This window comes from Drosophila bipectinata, chromosome 2R (genome assembly GCF_030179905.1).
Source record: "Drosophila bipectinata strain 14024-0381.07 chromosome 2R, DbipHiC1v2, whole genome shotgun sequence".
NCBI lineage: Eukaryota > Metazoa > Arthropoda > Insecta > Diptera > Drosophilidae > Drosophila > Drosophila bipectinata.
Window position 1 is genome coordinate 3,585,564 of NC_091737.1, and position 19,121 is coordinate 3,604,684.

A 19,121-nucleotide genomic window follows, 5' to 3' on the forward strand; every position below is an offset into this window, starting at 1 on the left:
GCCGAAACGGAACAGTGGAATTGTAACGTAGCAACGAACTTTTTGTTTGTCAAGTATTTTAGTATTCAGCAACTAAATTTAATCAAATAAATACTACGAATGTTAAAAATTGAGTAAACTTGTTTTTACTTGCATTGTTTTTTTTTTACTTTGAGCGGGTTCCAAAATCTTCAAGTAAATTAAAAATGGGTTTAAAATGGCCATTAAAAATGGCCCCCTTACTGTTTTGAGCTTTATCTTAGAAACCAGAGGATGCGCCAATAAGCACAATACACCAGTTTATAGCCCATTATTTTGAGAATGTGGCTTGAAAATTTTATAAAAATTGCTCGCTACGCTTTGGGGAAAGTTAAATAAAAATGGGCCAACCCGGCTAACAGCCCATACAAAAAAAAAAAAAAAAAAGAGCTGAGAGCTTCACCCCAAAAAATTATTTTTAAAATGGTGAAGCTCTCAGAGGAAGCCATGAACTTTTTGTTTGTCAAATATTTCAGTATTCAGCAACTAAATTTAATCAAATAAACACTAGGAATGTTGAAAATTGGTAGTATAATAGCCCATATACGGTAGTAGAATCATTTCAAGTATATATAGAGCTAAAATCATACAAATCGCTCCCAAAGATTTTGGGAAAATCGGATTACAGTTCCCCATATAATTTGACTGAAAAGGAGAGGCCCAACTAGTGAACCGGAACCAGTCCACAAACAAGTTCATTGAACTAGCTTAAAAATATTATATAGCCTCTGTTAGGATTAATAAGTCCTTCACAGAGGATGCGCCAAATTGCGCGGTATACCGTTGAAAACCTTATTTTATACAGAAAATTATAGGACTACTTTTGTTTAAATTGCTCCCAAAGATTTAAAGAAATCAAGTGCCGAAAATTTCAGACCCTGATTCAACAATACCTTCCATTCCTGGACCTGCCGATTTGAAGAAAATTTTGCTAATAAGCGGTAAGCGTTTAAAAAAAAAAATAAAATTTTTTTTTTGCTTAAGGGGTTATATACCTTTTTTATTTTCAAAAAATCGAAATTTTTTTGATTGCTTTATCTTGAAGAAAAACTCCTTAAGAACATTTTCCCAAATTTTCATAGAGATTGGAGCAGTAAAGAAAAAGTTACAGCGCTCCTAACCGCGCTCCTCATTGCGGCTTTGAACTGAACTTGAAACTTTAAACGCGAATATCTTGAAATGGTGTTTCTTGAAAAATGACTTTGCGGTGACATGGATTGGCGGAAAACTACTGAACCGATTTACTTCAAATTTTTTTTTAAATGTTCGTAATGAAATTCTTCTGTGCTTGAACGATCGACTTTTCACGCACAAAAGTCGCCGAAATGAATTTTTTAGTGAAATTTCTAGAGACCAAAAAGTTAATTTTTAGCATAAAACGTTCCCGTATGAATAAAATAAATAAAAATTTTAAAATCGATCGTTCAAGCACAAGGAAATACACTAAACTAATGAAATTTTTTTACTTTTATGGTTTAAGTTGACCTGTTTGACCTGGGGAACTGTCACCGCAAGGCTCTAAAAAAAAGCCTCTAAGGGAAACAGCCACCCCTTAAAAACTATTTAATATTTTTCCACCAAATTTTGCACAAACATTGTTAATAAAATGTACTATCAAAAAATTAAAACATCCCTGTAATTAAATAATTGCTACATACCTAAAAAAAAATCCGAACTTTGCTCTTTTTCTTCGTCAAAGGTATATAACCCCTTAAAAAGGGTTTAGGGTTATAGGGTTTTACCCTTAGGGTTTTAAAAAAAAAACATACCATAAGATAAATTCTGCGGCGATGCCTCACAAGTATATCTCACAGTACTAAACATTTTAAGCGCGTTTTTCTCGAAACCACTTTTTTTTGAGACTGCCGGACCCATAACTCGAACAACTCTTAAACGGTTGATCTAAAATTTTGACTCTATATATGACTCAAAATACCTTATATAGCTTACTTTTTTTTACCAACAATTTAGTAACGGTTTTTTTGTGTGTAAATTTTAACATTTTTTTCAATCACTTGCCATTTTTCAAAAAATTTATATATCGGAGAGATCCAACGTGTTTCGATTGATGTATAGAATCTAACCAAATTTGAGTTTTTGTTCTTGATCAAAAATTAAGGGCGTTACCTGTCCGGCCATGGACTCCCTTCAACAAAATAGGGCCAACAAAATAGGGCCTAAGAAGAAATGCTGCGCAGCCGCCATTTTGTTTTCGATTAATACGACAAAAAATGTATTTTTTACTTCGCATCTAATTTTATAACACTTAATTTAAATTTCGTTTGGCTTTTGCATTTGGCCAAAAAAATTCCAGAAAATAGGCTTTTTTCCCTGTTACTCAGATGTCCCCCTTAATATTAATAAGTTTATCAGTTTTTAGTGTGCCCTTTCGATGCGCTTATTCCTTTCCTTTAAACACTGTTACTCCGGAGCGCTCGCCAGATTCCATTGACTTGTTTTCGGAAAAGCGTTATAACGTCAACTATTTTCCTAATTTTTTAACGAAATAGGTATCATTTTATTTAGTATAACTGAAACCGCAGCCACCGCAGCTACGGCCGATCCCCGTCTGTACCTAAAGTTTGCAACTTTTGAGTGCAGAGTACAATAAATAAATAAACAAAAAGTACGTAATAGCACTCGCCCCAGAGTTTAACCTGGAATCGGACATCGACTACACTACGAGCGCCCTGGAAGAAGTACTCGTTGCGGCAGCTACAATCTGTACTCTTCATGGGAAAGAAGTAGACTGAAACAAATACTACAAATCTAATCAGCAAATCAAACAGCTCGTGCGAGAAAAGAGACGCACGTGTTGTGATTGGCAAAACAGCAGATCACCAGCTTCAAAGCAACGCCTTAAGGAAGCAACCCGATCACTCGACCAGGCTCTTCACCAACAGAAAGAAAATGCACAGCTGAGGTACATCCAGAATCTCTCGCAAACAAGCACAAAGTACCCCTGTGGAGGGTCCACCCAAATCTTAGCGCCCCAATTGAAACGACCACCCTGACAGGAAACTCTTCGGGATGTTGGGCTCGCAGAGACTAAGACCGAGCTGAAACATTCGCCACACATCTCCAAAGTGCCTTCCAGCCAAACCCAGCCTCAAATTCATTCCTCCTGCCAGTAATTCAGCCAGAGGCTACCCCTCAGCCAGCTGCACCTTCATTCCGGCCGAACGAAATTGAAGAAGTCATAAGAGGGCTAAAACCAAAAAAGGCTTTCACAAAAAAGAACTTCCAACATGAGCTATAGAGGTCGTCTGAAAACTATTTAATGGGATCATTAATCTTGGCTATTTCCCAAAAAAATAGAAGAAATCCATCATTATAATGATATCGAAGCCTAAAAAATACCACACTATTCCGTCATCATACAGACCAATAAGCCTTCTACCTTGTTTTTCTAAATTATTTGAAAAATGCATGTTAACTCGCGTTACACCACATCTGGAAGCTTGCAATATTATCCCGGCACACCAATTTGGCCTTCGAAGAAATCACGAAACCATCGAGCAACTGAACAGACTAACATCCGAAAGCTTTCGAACGAGTTTGGCTCAATGGACTCATGCACAAAATTAAAACGTTTGTTAACATACATTCACAAGCTAATGGAATCATACCTCTACTATAGGGTATTCTCAGTGAGATGCAACGGAGCTACTTCGGGCGACTACATCATCGAAGCTGGAGCTCCACAAGGAAGCGCACTCGGCCCGTGTCTATATGTTTAGAATACTGCGGATATTCCTACGAACGCACAACTAACAACATCGGCGACGTTCGGCGACGATACCGCTATCCTTAGTCGCTCCAGATGCCCAAACAAAGCAACAACCCAACTGGTTAATCTAATAGTTGAGGACAAAAGAACAAAAGTGTAAACATATAACGTTTACTCTTAATAAACAAACATGCCTTCCGCCTTCACTAGACGGTATTCATATTACTCAAGCTAACGAAGTAACGTACCTTGGCGTCCACCTGGATAGACGACTAACCTGGGCATCCTCGCAGTGAAAGACGAAATCCAGAAGCAAAAAGAGTCATACAAAGAAAAAACTGTCTTCGCATCCAAATTTTGTCACTCGGGAATTGACTCGGGTTTCTAGAGTATACCGCCTGCGACGTGTTGGTTGTGCGTGTTCGTGTTACAACAAAAATAAATTTTTACGTGTTCGTGTTGTGTCGTGTTGAAAATTTTAGACACTCGCCCATATCTAATATAACCTCATATAACCTAATATAACACTCGCCCATAACCTCAGCTTAAGGAAGGACATCTGAGTAGAACTTTGAAAAAATCGCTTAAAAAATTCTTTAGGGTGTTAAAAACAACATATCAACAGAATGAGTCCGGCGAAAGTGTCTAAGATTCGAAATTTTCAACTTGGGTTGAGGGTACCACATGGGCCATTGATCATGTTCTTGATGACAACTGCATGCGAATCCGTATCAACCTCGGCCCGTGGAATCTCAGCGCATATCACATCGTCGACTTCGTCTGGAGTAATTTTATCATACAGCCAGATTAGTATGTGCGCATGCGGCAATCCTCTCTTCTGCCATTCTACTGAATACATCCAGAACCGCACAAATCCAAAAACTCCATCTTTCACAATGAAATCCATCAGTGTCTTGAGCTTTTGTCTGAAAACACGGGCTGTGATGTAATGCCTATCCCTAGACGATTGTCCAGGATATAACAGCTGCACTATCTCGTCCCAAGCTGGATTGCATGTCAAGGTGATAAATAAGTCTGGACGGCCGTAGCAACGAACATATGCCATGACATCTTGAGCATATTCCTGCATGTGGCTTTGACTACCTATGTATGAGGATGGCAAAATCGTGAGCATCACAGCATCCCGCAAATGGATATATTCCTCGGACCGAAGTTTCGTCTGATTCAATCGGAGGAACATCAAACGTTCTGTTTCAATTTTTGCATACATATCGACAATGTACTGATGAAACAACTGACGACATTTCAATATATGATTGTCACTCGACTTCTTGGGTGGCATGTCTTCGTTTCTTACTGAAACTGAACAAAATAAATAAAATTGTAGTCTCCAATTTCTTCTTTCAATACGGCTGCCCTTGGCAACTGGCGCGAGAGTTCAGCTGGCTGCCTGTAGAGGGCGCAGCAGTAGGGTCACGGGGAAACGCGAAAAAACTGATATATTCGCAAACCCAGATATGCTTTCAACATCAAAGATAGACAATAACCGAGCTGGAACCTCAACGCATGTTGTGACAATTTGGGCTTAAACGGTTCAGAAGTCTATAAAGGAAGTATATACGAACATAGCATTTATATATATATACTGCGTTGCACACTTTTGACCAAAATTATAATACCTCTGCTACGGTTAAAAACCTTGACTTAAAAATAAAACTCAACCAATTATAGTCCATAATAGCTAGCAATTTAATATACCCTTCGAACCACATAAATTATATAAACTCAAACCACCATGGGACCTACCCAACCTTATATATACATCTATACCAGTAGTCGGCCCTATCCCGCGGGCATAGGAAGTTTCTCTGCATGAGATCTGCCACACACGCACAGTATAAATGTGTGAAACGCCATGCTCACAGCCTACTTTCTGCTATTCTTTACTAATACTAATGCGTTAAAATCATATCAATGTATTGGGGTGCCTACCACTGCTTTAGAAGTTGCTTCAATTTTTTTTTGTATCACTGTGTTATACCCGATACCCGGGTATATTTTATTCGTGTAAAAGTATTTAACATAGAGTAGGAATTATTGTTAGAGTAGGAGGAACTCAGCATCAACAGCCGAGTCAATATAGCCATGTCCATCTGTCCGTATGAGCGCATAGATCTCAGAGACTTTAAGAATTAGAGCATTAGTATTTTTCATGGGGACCCCTAAAATGCCCACGCAGATCAAGTATATTTCACATTTTTGCCACACCCTCTCCCGCCCCCACAAATCGCCAATTTCTTTTGCACCAGTAATGAAAGGTTTTTCTTTTGATGCCAAGGAAGAAAAAAATAAATTTCAGCTAAATCGGTCGTTTTTTGGAGGAATTATATTACCCATATAATACAATTTTTCATACAAACTGGTTAAATTTTTGCTCACCTCCAAATAATTTGATTACGGCGATTCGCCAAAAAAATGTTTGTTTACATTGTGGTGAATAGACTATTTTAACAGAATGATGCAACAATTGTGATCTTTGGTAGGGTTTGGTCATTGAGATTTTTCAATGACCTTAATTCGCACCAAATTACAAAGACGAATTAGTTTCATTTTGAAACGTTATAAAATGTTTATTCTGCATGCAGATGAAGCTGTAGGATCAACAAGATAGACCAGCTTATGGTGCATGCAAAGACTTAATTTTATGCACAGAGAGTGCGGCCCGACTAGTCATTGCGAAACTAAAACTCTCTAAAGAAAGTCCCATTGAAGTCGAGCGATCGAAAAAGAGTCGGCTTGTGACCAACTACGCGATTTGTACTTACAAATAAATAATAAACAAAAAAATAAAAAATATGAGCCGCTTTAAACATTAAGCGGCGGCTGCCTAACCCTACAAAATGCTTACCAATGATTTATAGTACAACACAAAATTTCCTATTGTGCTTAATATGCAATGATTAACAGATTCACGTTGAATGATAATGGCAAAGAACTTCTGCATTGTTGAAGAGTTAAAGTGTCGAACGGCATACAAATGTTTCTTATCCGGATTGGATGTGGTGTAGACTATTATCTTTTTTCTAGCAGTTAGAAAATTATCAAATTTGAACATTAGAGTTATCCGCTTACACCCTTCAAAGCTAAGAAATTTTTAAATCGTTAAACAGATTGCATTGTTGAGCTGGATCAAAAGCAAATAAAATAAACGCAGATTAGGCCTTTTGGGGACAACCTATATAAAAAAAAAACGCGCCTGTAACTCTACCTCAAAGGTGGTGTGGAAAAGATTTTGGTAAGTTGAATAATAATACAAATTTTTAATCAATCCTACCTATTATACGTATCACAGGTTATAAGAGAAGCAGGACGGATCAACAAAGGTACTGGAAAATTCTAAAAATAATTTTTCCTAAATTTTTTACAACCCGTCGAAGTTTCAATTATTTTATTACTCTGTTTGTGACGTTTTCTTTAATAAAATTAACGTTAAACCTTTTATTATGGCTCTTCGAGCTTTCACTCAGAGGGCTCGCGGTTTTGGTTTTGACGATCGCGATCCAGCCGACGGATCAGAATCAATCACACAAGTATGAGTTTGGATCGTTTTTGAATGAAAGCATTTAATTTCGACCCCAGAATTTAATTACCACCCTAAACCTAAGTTTTAACTTTCTGTTTTCAAAAACACGAAAGTTGGCTCCGCACGATCCGTTCCTACTTATATACTATACTGTGTGCAAAGGAAAAGAAGGTGAAAAATTTCAAGTCGATAGCTTTAAAACTGAGAGACTAGTTCACATAGAAACAGACGGACATACGGACATGCTCATATCAACTCAGTAGGTGATCCTGATCAAGAATGTATATACTTTATATGGTCGGAGATCCAACCCTCACTGCGTTGCACACTTTTTACCAAATTTATAATACCCTCTGCAAGGTTTTAACAAGCGCAAAGCATTTCTCAAGCATCTTTGAACTTTTCAGGAATTCACCATTCCGCACATATGTATTACAAGCAATGCGACGCCTCCATTACCCTCATACCCTCAGCGTTAGATCGCTGCTGCCGCCACCGTGCCCATTAGGGCACCACCGCCACCGTTGCCACATTAAGTTACTTCCATCCAACCAAGAAATTGGGGAAGATTTATTTGGCCGTCCCGTATAATAAGAAACGGGTAAACGCCTATGTGTGAAATGAAATTTCACGACACTGGTTATTAATTCTTTAAAACGAAAATAAGAGTGAAATTTCGTGCTGTTAGTTTATGAAGATGTGCGATGAAATCCGATGAGTGATGATGTTATCGATATTAGAGTGAGATTATTTTCATATGTTCATTCAAAATGTGTGATGTATTAATAAAATTTGATGAAATGTTAATCAAAAGTCTATTTTGTGGTGAGCGTAAAAATTTAGTTATAAAGCATAGTACTGAGTTGACGAAAATCCGCTGTCCAACGAGTGAAAGCTGTCAAACTCCATATAAAAACAAGAAAGGAAAGCTAACTTCGGGCGGAGCCGAAGTTTATATACCCTTGCAGTTAAAACCGGATATATATCGCAAACATCGGATATAGTTGGCCGATCCTTATGGCAATAGGAATATATAATCCAATTTATTACAATACAAAATCTAAAAAAAGTCCCAAACTTCTATCTTCAAAAATACGAAAGTTGATATTTCTACCAAATACCATTTCCGATCGTTCAGTTATATGGCAGCTATGGGATATAGTCGGCCGATCCTAATGAAATTTGGTAGGTTGGATCAACTGACCAAATTAAATCTGTACTAAGTTCCAGCTTTCTATCTTCAAAAACACGAAAGTTGGGTCATTTCCGATCGTTCAGTTATATGGCAGCTATAGGATATAGTCGGCCGATCCTTATGACATTTGGCATGTCGTATTATTTTGCCAAAAATAGCTCTCATGTCAAATTTGAACTCTCTAACTCTAAAAACACCAAAGTTATACCATTTCCGATCAATCAGTTATATGGCAGCTATAGGATATAGTCGGCCGATCCGGGCCGTTCCGACTTATATACTGCGTGCAAAGGAAAGAAGGGTGTGTGCAAAGTTTCAAGTCGATAGCTTTAAAACTGAGAGACTAGTTCGCGTAGAAACAGACAGACGGACAGACAGACGGACAGACAGACGGACAGACAGACGGACAGACAGACGGACAGACGGACATGCTCATATCAACTCAGGAGGTGATCCTGATCAAGAATATATATACTTTATAGGGTCGGAGATGTCTCCTTCACTGCGTTGCACACTTTTGACCAAAATTATAATACCCTCTGCAAGGGTATAAAAACGGTGTAAAAAAAGGAAGAAGAAGAAATTTTTGCCTTCTAGATTTTGCGGGTACTGAGTTGACGAAAATTTTTGTTATCGATTTTAATGGTGTTGCCGGATCAAAAAAAATAAACAGCTGATCTCGGGGAGTTAAAAGAAATATTTCAATTTATTTCTATAGGTTAAACATGGAGGGACAATTAATCAAACAAAAAAATAGTCGGCCCAAAAAATTTTCGCCGCGCGAGGAGAAATTAAAATTAATTAGTGCGGTCAAGGCGAAGCCCATAATATGGGATTTGACCCGCAAGGGGCATTTTAATGCCATAAAATGGCATTGAAATGATTTGTGATTGATTTTGATTTTGACCCAGTTTCCTATTTTTTAATCAGCTCCTTAGCAGCGAAATACATAAACAAAACACCAACATCCAATCGTTTTGAATTCATTTTTGCTTATTTGTTTTTTGTTTACAAACAGCTGTTCAGTATTACCATATTTCTTAATTTTTTTGGTCACACTAGCTAGGTAGCTGAATAAGGTGCGATATCGTTATAGGATTTTCAACAGCGGATTTTCGTCAACTCAGTACTAAGCTTAACAAACGAAAATAATAGGCAATAACCTTTGTTTCTTTCTATACAGACAAGATCCAACAAGATGCGATTATACAAATGAGTGAGGGCATCGTTAAGAGTATATCTCAGGGAAACATATGAGCCACCGTTTCTGGCATTTTTTGCTGCTGAATCCGCCAAGTCGTTTCCTTCGATATTAAGATGGCTGGGTATGTGATGTAATTCGAAATAAAGGATACTTTGACTGTTTTCAATTTTTTTGAGAATATCTAAAGCTATGCAGTTGGAAACACAACATTTCTTCAGCGTTTGTAACGCACCCAGGCTGTCAGTCAGGATGGCTACTTTCATGAAGTTTTTTGAAATAGCAAAGTCAATGGCTTTCTCCAGGGCTGTTAGCTCGGCAGTAAGCGAGGAACGTTTAGTGTTAGCATAAAAACTTTTAATGGTATTAGAATTTGAATGTACAAAGGCACACCCTGTAAAATTTTCTTGAACTGAGCCGTCAGTAAAAAGGATTTCGAAACCTTTTTCATTTAAAAAGTCAAGTTCTTCTTTTAGAAGCGAGTTAACTACTGACGTGCTAGACGATTTCTTATTTGGGATAACGCCCTTAAAAAAATCCACATCCATCGAAATTTTCCGCGATTTGTAAGAAGAAACGTTTAGATTAGCAATTGAATCAAAAATATCCTTGGATTCCGATTAAAACTTTATGTAGCTAGTGATTTTTGCTGCGAAATCATTAGCCAAAAGAGAGGCTGCTGGTAAACCATGAGCAAAAATTTTGGCCAATTCTTTCGCAGTAGCAAATTTTATGTTAGTGGGAGTCGATTTAATAAGTCCAAGGGATTTCCTAAGGAAGAAATTCGCATGAACCTTAATACTTTTTGTCACCGTTTTCGAAATGCAAGCGAAAGAAGAGCAGGCGTATTCATATTTTGGCCTAACAAAAGACTTAAAAAGGTTAAGGGCTTTGCTGGGATGAATGCCAAAACGACATCCACTTAACATATTTAAAAACATATTGGATTTATTAGATTTGGCTATGATATGTTTAACATGTCCTAAAGAGGAATTATTTGTACAAATTGTCCTACCTAAATAAATAACCTGATCTACATCGTTAATAGCTATGTTATTACACATAATATTTAATAATTTCCTATTATTATTAAAATGCATCACAGACGATTTTCGAGGATTAAAAGTTAAATTTATAAAATTGCACATTTCCCTAAAAATATTAACTTTATGTTCAAGAACATTTCTTGCAGTCGTAAAATCTTTGTCAAAAGTAAGGAGAAAAAAATCATCCCCATATTGAAATAAAATGCTTTGCTGATCACTTATGGCATGCAAATCAGAGGTGTACAGATTAAGAAGTATTGGACTAAGGCAGCTACCCTGGCTGACTCATTTACTCACAGTAATCTCGGAGTTACCCATAGTTAATATTCTTTTACTTAGAAAGCCGATTATAAAAATAATAATTTAAGAATTAAAACCCCTGTCTAAAAGAATATTCGCTAAAATTGGGATGTTGACCGAATCAAAAGCTTTACTTATATCTAGTACTGCTGCTGTGACATGAAAACCTTTAGCTTTTAGATTAGCTATATTATTAATGACGTCGTTAATGCAGTGAGCTGTAGAGTGATTTTTTCTAAAAGCGTAAGACCGATTTGGAATTAGTTTAAAACTATCTATGTGCATCTCCATGTTGACTTTGATAAGACCTTCTAAGCATTTAAGCACAACACTTAAAAGACAAATTGGACGGTTATTTGTAATTATTGACAAATCGGTGTTCTTTTTAGGGACTGGAACAACTTTTATTCTACGCCAAGAATCAGGTACTATACCATCGTTAAAAATTTCATTAACCATAAATACTAAATTTTGGATTTCGTCAGGGGGTAAGAAGAGAAGCATGCTATAGGAAATGTTGTCTAGACCTTTCGCAGAATTTGGATTACGTGATTTTAGAAATTTAGTGAGATCAGATGCTGTTTGCAGTTTGCGCACTTGAGAATGTTACATTTTTCTTCCCTTGGATGCAAAAGGGAACAATCGCGACAAATTTCATGGGTTTGTTTGCGAAATGGCCAAACCTGAAACACCTAAAGCACTGACTAAATGGAACAAAAAGTTCGACCTTAACTTTAGTATATAAGAAGACGACCTCCTCCGGAATTTCTGCACCTTCAAAGATTATTTTAACCCTGGAAGTAGGCATCATATCTTTATTTTCGTTTTTCCTATGCACTCGAACAATTTCGTCGATGGGAATTGGCGATGAAATAAATTCTTTTAATTCAGGAAGAGAAAATTTTGTGGGGATTTGAAAGATAATGCCGGTCTTGAAAATGAAATGTTTTAGTATTTCGGGTTCGTACCCTTCTTTTTTTAAATTAGATTTTACTAAGTCATTAGCTGCTTTCGCTGAACTGCACTCGGCTTTGCAGCGCCCGTAGCCAATTTTGTTTACTTTTATAATACCTTTCAATTTAAGGTTGAAAAGAATTGCATTAAGTTCTAATGTATTTATTGGCTTCCTATTTTGTCTGTTGAGGATATCGCCATTTTCAGTCATTTTGTCAATATATACGACAAACGGTCCTTTATGATTCGGGGGATAAAAAAGAGGTTCAAATACCTGCATAGAATGATTTTCCTTATTGTTGGTAATGCCATTGTCTCTATCTCCTTCTTTTGATTGGTTATCACAACTTTTCTCCATGACACTGCACTTTTGTGAATTTGACTCAAATGAATCCGTTAGATTTTCTGCCGATACTGCATGCTCCATCTCCATCACTTCGATTAGGTTTGCACTCCTCTTTTTTAGCGTTGCGGAAATTTTTGGACGTTTAATAATGGCTGCATCTAAGCTCAAGGGCTTATCCAAGATCAAGAACCTGACCGTGCCCGGATTCGCCAATAATAAACTCCGCGAGGCGGTGCCAAAGATGCTGAAGGAGGCGGGCGTCAATGCCTTCAAGAAGCGTCTGGTGCCCCAGTGGATGCGACAGATCCCCTACACCATGATGGAGTTGGAGCGCACATTGGAGCTGCTGATGGCTCAAAGAGCGGACAGCTCTTCGTGACCTTCGCCGCTGGTAACAAACATTGGCGGTGTGTTTAGCGCCGTGGCATCCCGCTGATGTAGTTGTGTCCAAGCTGAACCAGACCAAGACCATGGGAATATGGAACGATCTGAACCCGCGTTCTATCATGATCGATACCTTGACTCTTCTGCAGTGGTTCATCTACGATGATGTTAGAGTGGCTTCGGGGTGATGCCCGCTGACCCAGAGATGCCCGCCAGAGAGGCCTTTAAACGCCAAGAAGAATGGCTACTAAAATGGGTATATTTAGTTCAGAAGTTTAAGGCTAGAGTTGATCAGTTGACGCAATCGTAGGTAGACCCGGAGCACATACTTTTACTTTCCCACATGAATCTACAATACTATGTTTTTATTTTGAGCAAAAAGGCTGTCACAAGGCGGCCCATAAATCGTTTTTGTTACGTTTGTGGCAACACCTACATGTACATTTCAAGTTTTCAACTGTACGCATTTCTATATCACTGCAATTAGTCTTTGATCTTTCCTATAGATGATTTTTATACCCTTGCAGAGGGTATTATAATTTTGTCCAAAAGTGTGCAACGCAGTGAAGGAGACATCTCCGACCCTATAATGTATATGTATTCTTGATCAGGATCACCTCCTGAGTTGATATGAGCATGTCCGTCTGTCCGTCTGTCCGTCTGTCTGTCTGTTTCTACGCGAACTAGTCTCTCAGTTTAAAAGCTATCGACTTGAAACTTTGCACACACCCTTCTTTTCTTTGCACGCAGTATATAAGTCGGAACGACCGGGATCGGCCGACTATATCCTATAGCTGCCATATAACTGATTGATCGGAAATGCTATAACTTTGGTGTTTTTAGAGTTAGAGAGTTTAAATTTGACACGAGAGCTATTTTTGGCAAAACATTACGACATGCCAAATTTCATAAGGATCGGCCGACTATATCGTATAGCTGCCATATAACTGAACGATCGGAAATGACCCAACTTTCGTGTTTTTGAAGATAGAAAGCTGGAATTTAATACAGATTATATTTTTGGTCAGTTGACCCAACCTACCAAATTTCGTTAGGATCGGCCGACTATATCCCATAGCTGCCATATAACTGAACGATCGGAAATGGTATTTGGTAGAAATATCAACTTTCGTATTTTTGAAGATAGAAGTTTGGGACATTTTTTAGATTTTGTATTGTAATAAATTGGATTATATTTTCCTATTCCCATAAGGATCGGCCAACTATATCCGATGTTTGCGATATATATCCGGTTTTAACTGCAAGGGTATAAAAACTTCGGCTCCGCCCGAAGTTAGCTTTCCTTTCTTGTTTTTGTTAAAACTTCAATCGCTGAACATCCTTATGCAAGCGAATATGATATTATACTGTTTTAATCGTATAATTCGCTCCTAAATGAAAGCCCTCTGAAGAAATTAAATAAAGGCTGTCAAGAATACGACCCGTCTTCGGCCGGCTCTCTTTGATTCGAAAGTAGCCAAATCTTAGGTACATCTTAAGGACCCCCCTTGCGCTGGGTGAAACTTATCCATATGGATATTCAGAGCTTTATGCAGAGTTGCGGCAACGAAATGCAACAGAAAATAATTCCACAAGTAGCCGCCATTTTATTTTTGTGTATAATAACTAATTTAAATTTTTCCACTTGCAGCTTCCCCAAGAATGCTGCACTTGTGCCAAATCTGCTGATTTGACAATGATCCCTACTCGCAACGGAGGGTTCACGACGGTCTCGGTCTCTCAACAATAGCAACTGCAAAAGAACCAACACCAGCAACAAAATTACACGAGCAGGTAAAATAAGCCTGCTAAGCCTTATTGAGTAACTATTTAGAGGAAATTTAGTGTGTGTTGGTGAATTAAGTTACGGGCAAAATGAGTCAGAGTGAGACTGATGTGACGCAAACTTGCGCATCAGATGCGACTCATCAACAGATAGTTGTCTCCAATATGCCTGATGAAATACATGACAATCCAAGGTAAATATATATTAAGTAAATATATCAAATAAATATATCCAAAAACAAGAAAGGAAAGCTAACTTCGGGCGCAGCCGAAGTTTATATACCCTTGCAGTTAAAACCAGAAAAAAAATAATCTGTACTAAGTTCCAGCTTTCTATCTTCAAAAACACAAAAAAAATTCCGGTCGTTCAGTTATATGGCAGCTATAGGATATAGTCGGCCGATCCTTATGAAATTTGGCATGTCGTAATGTTTTTCCAAAGTTAGCTCTCGGGTCAAATTTCAACTCCAACTCTAAAAACACCCAAATTATACCATTTCCGATCAATCAGTTATATGGCAGCTATAGGATGGTGCGTGGTGCGTTGGCGGCCGATCCCGGTTGTTCCGACTTATATACTGCGTGCAAAGGAAAGAAGGATGTGTACAAAGTTTCAAGTCGATAGCTTTAAAACTGAGAGACTAGTTCACATAGAAACAGACGGACAAAGGGACATACGGACATGCTCATATCAACTCAGGAGGTGATCCTGATCAAGAATATTTATACTTTATAGGGTCGGAGATGTCTCCTTCACTGCGTTGCACACTTTTGGACAAAATTATAATACCCTCTGCAAGGGTATAAATAAGTATATCACATAAATGTACGATGAAATTCATCACGAATGGGGGGTTTTTGAATACATAACCTGGTTAGCGTGTGGGTTTGAATAGAAAATTCCGTAAACTCGTAATTAATACACAGCTCCGGTAAATTGGTTTATCGCGTACTTTCTGTCATCAATACGCTTTTTAATCGGAATATAAAATTGATTGAAAAAAACAAACATGGAAACCTGAATTCAACACGAGAGAGGGGGGAGAGATCTAAACCGGGGCTCGCATGCATGGAAAAACCAACTTAGAAGTTTCACTTCTGCTGTGCGTGAGTCTGACACACACAGTTTTTTTTTTAATTAAAATCACATACCCTCTATTTTCTTTCCAAATGACCTTATGAAAATAGAAAATGTATATTATGGCGATTAAATCAGGACAACCCGTGCCGACTTGATAGCAAAGATCCTTCTTATCATAGGGTGTCCCAAAAAATCATAAATATTTTTTTTTTTTTAACTCATACACTCCAAATTTGTTTGAATGATTTTGGAAATTTTTTAAATGCAATTAACGGTAACCCGTGCCGACAATACTTGATTGATACGGTCGACACGTTCGAACGGTCAATATGTCTGGTATTCTGTTATTATGTACTGGCATGATCGAGCTGCCACTGAGAGCTTTGGGCGATTGAAAGTGTGAAGTTTCTTTTCGGCACATTCCTTAAACTTACTTGCACATCAAACACATAGTTTTCGTTCGGTCAACATGTCCGTGCTAAAAAGAATATATTCTTAATAGGTGATGCAAAACCCCAAATAACGGGTTCAAAACTTCCTTCTCATAAACAAGCAGTTAAGTCTTAGCAGTTTTATTTCACAACATTCGTCAAGTGAATTTAACTGTTAATGAAAGTGCAAATCTTAGTATTCACGAGTCCATTATATACTGGAAAAAAGCTCGTATACTTCATATTAGGATTCATATTTATGTTCTGGCTTTTTTAGAATCACGATTGAGAGAACTCGACGGCCAGTACTTAGCTTTCCATAATTCTACCATCAGCTCCAATTCGACGAGACAGCATTGAAAACTTGGCCAACAACGCGCCAATTCACATTGTTATACATATGGTATGTATTTGTAATACAAACAAATTTTCATACAAATTTTGTATGTTGTACGTTCATTTGTAATATACATTTTGTATACATGTACATATATTAAAAACAAATTATTTGCAATCAGACACTGGACACACTTAAAATACGTATTTTAAATCGTATTTTAAAGAATAAAATCGTCTTTTCTTTAGCCAAAAATTTAATTTGCGAAAAACGGTCAAAAATTGGCACCAATGGTAAATAAATTAATGTTCCTTTATTACAATTTTCATAATTTAAATATAGTAAAAAATCTATAAACATAATAAACATAAAATAATTATTATAATTAGTTTTAATTTAAATATTAATAATTTATAAATTCTTTATTTTATAATAAATACATTTGAAACGAAAATACAAATTAATTTTTTTAGTCGCACATACATACACACGAGAACTATTTATGTGTGTATGTTCAAATCATGAAGTTTTTCTCACTGTACAGTAAGTCAACTGCACACCAATTTTGCTGTACTCAGGAACAGCTGTACAATTATGGAATGAGTAGGAACACTGTCAATCAAAACCAGTGGGGGGCAAAACGCTTACATATTTAAAATTTGAGTGCATGCGTAGCATTAAAAAACAATGAGAGCGAAAAAAACGTAGTTTATTATTTCATTTTTCGTTAATCTAAAAGTTGGAATGGGCATTGGAATGCTAGCAACAGTTCTTAAACAAATGAAAAACTACGCTTCCTATACTATACTATATGGAAAAAACTTTTTCCAGCCCATTTTCTGAGAAAATTTCTTTTCAGTGGAAACATTTTGATTTTTAAGTTTGGGCTGTCAAATTAGAGAAAATGAAAGAGCTTCTAAAAAAAATTGAGAGTGCTCACACTGTCAGTGTGCCGGCAGCGCTTCGGCAGAATTTCCTACCCAATGCACGCGTGCTATGGAAAATGAAAGTTTGCCCCCCACTGATCAAAACAGACAATAGGAAGTGGGCCTCTTCGAACACCACATTGTTCTACTTCTACTTGGTCACTTTGTTGTGGTTGCCGGACTTGTTTTTTCATCTGGGGAAGGCGGTTTAGTGGCCGGTGAAAGCGATAGGGCATGGTGCAGGGACGGAACTCATCGGGGGGCACCGGGTCCAGGGAATTGAAGTTGCAGTCATTGCCGACTTTACGTTGCTTATGTGTGGGGATTCTAAACGGATTCCGTAAAATTCTACATGAGAGTCGTATGATATATCTATATATTTATAGCCATTAATTTTAAATTTTAACCGACAAATTCACTAATTCACATCGCAGTACATTTTCCGGTACATCGGGAAGCAGATTGACTGGTTTCCCTGGACTGGCAATGTGGTGAACTAGATTTCTGCATGAATGCATCCAAACCACAAATGAATCACTTATTCTATAAGTGGGCACACTAATTTTTCTGCACAGTATATTTGGGTGTGAGTGAGTAGGGTCCCTGCAGAACTGGAGGTGTCGATTGGCCATGGGTAAGTGCTTACCTCGCCGATCACTACATGGGTACTTACTAAAGTGACCCTATAGTAAACGAACGTCAAACCACCTAGTCGACTCGAGTTTGCGATTGGCACTAGGTAAGTGCTTACCATAAATATATGCGCATTAGCGCATAAGTACAAATTAACGGCAAGCATCGCTTTTGTTATTTTGTGGAAAGAGCATACACAAGATTAAAGAAAAAACTTCGATTATGCTTTACATTGCTGTTTGTTTACGCGTCTTTGGTGCACTGCATAGAGCTGCAAAGATCACAATTTTATCAATCATACCAAATCATTGACTCGGATTTTTTGTGACGCAAAACTTTGCTTTAACGAACATGAATTAATCGTAAGCAAGCGTGTTCAAAGCGAACATTGAGTTACAATGAGCGAGAACGCTGCTTGCATTTAGATCGATAACGTTCATACCGTTTGGTCATACTGGATGGTTTGATTCAACCCGACCTACTTATTTCATAAGCCGAAACTTGCGCAATAATTGAATTTTAATTTTAAGCGTTAAAACTGAAGAAATAAATGAAGTGATTTTTTAGTTAATTTTACGCTTTGCAACTTTTTTCTGTTACAACATACAAATTTGTACATACAAACTACACACACTTTCAAATATTCACAGAGCAATTCTCGATCTCATTGCTTCACTCACAAGCGAATCAAACTAAAATAATAATATATGTTTGTAATATAAAATATGTTCTTGTATATTTTATGTATAAATATATTTTAGCCAATGAAGTGGTCTTGGTGTATAATGTGGATGGCGTTCAGGGGAAAAGTGCCCTAAGAAAAGAAGAAAATTTCTTTGGCATTATGATCGGTGAGTATTTTAAAAGATAATTGTTGCTATTAAAACTTGTTTAATCCTTTTTTTTTATATATTCAATAACTGCAGTCGGCGGTATTGGCCCAGCTGAGGAACAATTGAGAAAAACCCAGCAGCTTCAAAAAAAGAGATATTTTAAAAACTCAAGCAGCCTAAAAGTAATGAAAGCACAAACCCCGTTATAAAAAATAAAAATTTAAACTAAATAAAAACTGTAATTGCAATTGTACATGTTTTTTAATTTATAATGGCAGGCCCCTCCATGGGGTCCAATGTAAGTACTTACTTCACCGACCTCTCCATGGGGTCCCATGTAAGCACTTATTTTACCGGCCGTTCCATGGGGTATAATG

At 37.3% G+C, this 19,121-nt stretch overlaps 1 long non-coding RNA gene and 1 pseudogene across 6 annotated transcripts; both read left to right on the top strand.

Moving 5' to 3' along the window:
- Window positions 1-90: 90 nt before the first annotated feature.
- On the top strand, window positions 91-18,992 carry LOC138926071 (uncharacterized). Of its 6 annotated transcripts, none has more exons than XR_011442407.1 (5): window positions 91-959; window positions 14,121-14,313; window positions 14,370-14,697; window positions 18,673-18,762; window positions 18,838-18,992. It is a non-coding gene; the product is annotated as an uncharacterized lncRNA (long non-coding RNA). The 6 variants fall into 6 exon arrangements; XR_011442408.1 differs by lacking the exon at window positions 14,121-14,313 and having other exon boundaries at window positions 14,370-14,512; window positions 14,564-14,697; XR_011442406.1 differs by lacking the exon at window positions 14,121-14,313.
- LOC108130894 (phosphate carrier protein, mitochondrial-like) lies at window positions 12,517-12,906 on the top strand (annotated as a pseudogene).
- Window positions 18,993-19,121: the final 129 nt, after the last annotated feature.